Source organism: Elephantulus edwardii, unplaced genomic scaffold (assembly GCF_000299155.1).
Source record: "Elephantulus edwardii isolate Elephantulus edwardi_28Jun2011 unplaced genomic scaffold, EleEdw1.0 scaffold00099, whole genome shotgun sequence".
Lineage (NCBI taxonomy): Eukaryota > Metazoa > Chordata > Mammalia > Macroscelidea > Macroscelididae > Elephantulus > Elephantulus edwardii.
Window position 1 is genome coordinate 2,369,479 of NW_006399849.1, and position 3,878 is coordinate 2,373,356.

Sequence of the window (3,878 nt, forward strand, 5' to 3'; positions counted from 1 at the left end):
CTTTGACAACCACTGTGGCAATTGGACAATTAAAACAGACATTCGGATGGTGGGGAAGAAGAACAAACTGGGGAGGAGGGTAGAGAGAATGGTGCAGTAATGAAGGAATGAAAACCCAAAATCCCTGTAAATGTTCATTAAAACTAATAAAATATAAAAATAATAACAAAAAGAAAAAAAAATAACAATGAAAAAAAAATGAACTCATATTGCCTGCATCATAAGAGACTGACAACAGCCCCATACGTTTACAATCACAGAGATCCTGATGCCTTGAGACTTCAGCCATCACATCAGGGTTGGTCAATGGGAGATGGGTGTTACATGCTGTAGGCAAAAGTAGGAAGGGATGGTGGTGGAGTAGGGAAAGGGTAGATAAAAAAACAAACAAACCAAACCAAAACCCCAAACCAACAACAACGGGTAGTGGGGGTGGGCAGCAACATTGAATCTATTGGTCATTTTTATAACTGGGCAAATGACTTTCATCTGCTGTTTTTCTGAGGATTGCTTGTCTGTAAGATACTATTATATATATTTAAAGATTAAGACAGACTAGGAAGAAGGATTGGCCATTCACTTCTGAAATGACAGGCTTTTGAAAACTCTGTGTACAATAGAGCACACTTAGACTATCATTTGGACTAAGAGACATGGCAATTGAAACTGAGATCTTAGAAATGGAAACCCAGAGAAAAAGGAATAGCTGTAAGGAGACACTAGTGATTGGAACGTGGAATGCGAGAAGCATGAATGTAGGAAAATTCGACATTATTAAGAAAGAAATGGAACGCATAACTATTGACATACTAGGTATTGGCGAAATGAGATGGCTTGGCATGGGACATTTTGAATCAGATCATCATATGATTTACTATGCCGGGGATGAAAAGGTGAGAAAAAATGGGGTTGGTTTCATAATTAAAAGAGTCATTTCTAGATCTATCCTGAAATACAATGTGGTGAGCTACAGGATAATATGCATATGCATAGAAGGAAATCCAGTGAATACCACTACCATTCAAATATATGCACCAACAACTAGAGCCAAAGAGGAGGAAATAGAAGATTTCTACCAATTTTTGCAGTCAGAAATTGAGCAAACATGCAATCAGGATGCATTGATAATAATGGGTGACTGGAACGCAAAGGTTGGGAACAGGGAAGAAGGATCAGTAGCTGGAAAACACGGGCTCGGTGAGAGAAATGAGGCTGGTAGAGTTCTGCACATTCAATGATTTATTCATTGCAAATACCTTTTATAAGAAACATAAACGCAGGCTATACACATGGATCTTACCTGATGGCATGCAGGTTGTTGATGATTCTTCCACCAATCCTGATGCCACCTTCCTCCTCATACAGCCCAGCATCTCGGATGATCTGTTCTGCATACAGATTGAAAAGGTATGGAGACAGAATACATCCCTGACGGACCCCCATCCTGATTTTGAACCATCTAGTGTCTCCCTGCTCTGTCCTGATAACTTCCTCTTGGTTTAAGTGTAGGTTTCGCATTAGCACAATCAAATGTTCTGGGATTCCCATTCTTCTCAGAGTCAGCCATAGATTGTTGTGATCCACACAATCAAAAGCCTATGCATAATCAATGAAGCACAGATAGACATTCTTCTGTTATTCTTTGCTTTCTGCCAAGATCCATCTGACATTAGCTATAATATCCTAGTACCACGGCCTCTTCTACATCCAGCCTGCGCATCTGGCAGTTCTCTGTTGACATATTGTTCCAAACGTTTTTGGATAATTTTCAGCAGAATCTTGCTTGCATGTGATATCATGATATTGTTCGATAATTTCCACACTCTGTTGGGTCACCTTTCTTTATCTTGCTTGCATGTCATATCAATGATATTGTTTGATAATTTTCACATTCAATTGGATCACCTTTACTTGGGAATGAGAACAAATATGGACCTCTTCCAATACATTAGCCGACAGGTGTCCTCCAAAGTTCCTGCCATAGACTGGTGAGTGCATTGAATATCATCGATTGAAGACCAGATGAGTTGTGGGATGATATCAAAGATATAATCCATAAAGAAAGCAAAAAGTCATTACAAAAATAAAGAAAGAAAAAAATCAAAATAGATGTCAGAAAAGACTCTAAAGATTGGATTGCATCAGAGTATCAAGAAGCCAAAAACTAAAGGAAAACATGTCAAAGTGTAAGAGGAGAACAGACAATTTTAAAGGGCAGCTTGGAAAGACAAAGCAGAATATTATAATGGAATGTGCAGAGAGCTGGAATTGGAGAATAAAAGGGGGAGAACTCGCTCTGCATTTCTCAAGCTGAAAGAACTGACAAACAAATTATGCCTCATGTTACAATATTGAAAAATGCTATGGGCAATATATTGAATGATCCAGAAAGCATCAAATGAAGATGGAGGGGTTACACATAGTTACTGTACCTACCAGAAAGAAATGATTTAATTTAGGACTTGTATAATGATATATCATCTTCCATTATGTAATTTGATATAGACATCCTTCACTTTTTATATAATGACCTGGTCTTTAGAACCTTACTACATCAGTAAGTGAAGAGCAGGTACATTCTAATTCTCATTTTACTAACACCTGCGAATAAAAGAAAAGAATTTAAAGACAATAGCAGTAAGAAAATTTTAAAAACTTTTGTGGTTTGAAGTACATGTATAAACAGTTCTTTATTTTTGTTGCTATCATTTGAGGCATAGTTTTGTATACTAAAACAATTATTAAAATATTTAAAAGATAAAAACTGTTAAAAATCCCTTTTCTTTTCTTCTGGGTAGTCCAAAGCTGCTTTGCACTGCTAATCAAAAGCCTGTGTAACTGGTGGTTCAGATCAACCATCACCTCCAAGGGAGAAAAAGAGGTTGTCACTTCTCATTGTAGCTTACTGCCTTGGAAACACAGTAAAGGGTCAGTATAAGTTGGAGGCAAGGATTTTGAAGTTCCATCTCACATACTTTGGGCATGTGGCCAGGAGGGACCTTGGAGAAGGACATCCTGTTTGGAAGGGTAGGAGGACAGTGTAGGAGAGGAATACCTAGGATGAGATGGATTTGCTCAGTGACTGGAGAAGTGGGATTAGGTCTGTTGGAGATGATGAGATTGGTTTAGGATAGGGCAGGTTTCAGGGCTATTGCACATAGGGTTGCTGTGAGTCAAAGGTGACTTGATGACATAGAACAACAAAACATGAATTGGAACTAATTATAAAAAACCAGAAGAGTTGTGGGATAGGTCAAAGATATAATCCACGAGGAAGGCAAAAGATCATTGTAGACAAAATCAATGCCTAGAAAAAGCAGCTGTGATATGAACAGAGCAAAGGAACATTGGAGGTTTTTAAATTGAGAAAGTTGTTCTTCAAGGTTGTTTTCTTTTTTTGTACCTATTCAGTCTGTTTGATGAACAAACCATTCAAGGGGCTGGGCTTTATGAAGAAGAAGATGGCATCAAGATCAACAGCCTTCACTTTGTAGATGACACAAACTTACTTGCAGAAAGTGAGAATAACTTGAAACACTTTCTGTAGAAGATGAAAACTGCAAAGTTCGATATGGATTACATCTCAGCATTAAGAAGAAGAAAAATCACCACTGGATCAATAAAAACTATTATGATAGATGGAGAGAAGATTAAAGTTGTCAGCGATTTCATCTTGCTTGGTTCCACAATCAACATCCCGGTACCAGTAGTCAAGAGATCAAAAGACATGTTCCATTGGGAGAATATACTGTTCACTTGAAGACCATTTCAAGGTGCTAAGGAGCAAAAATGTCAACTAATTTTTTTTTTAAATTTTTATTAAATTTTATTAGTTTTAATGAACATTTACAGGGATTTTGGGTTTTCATTCCTTCATT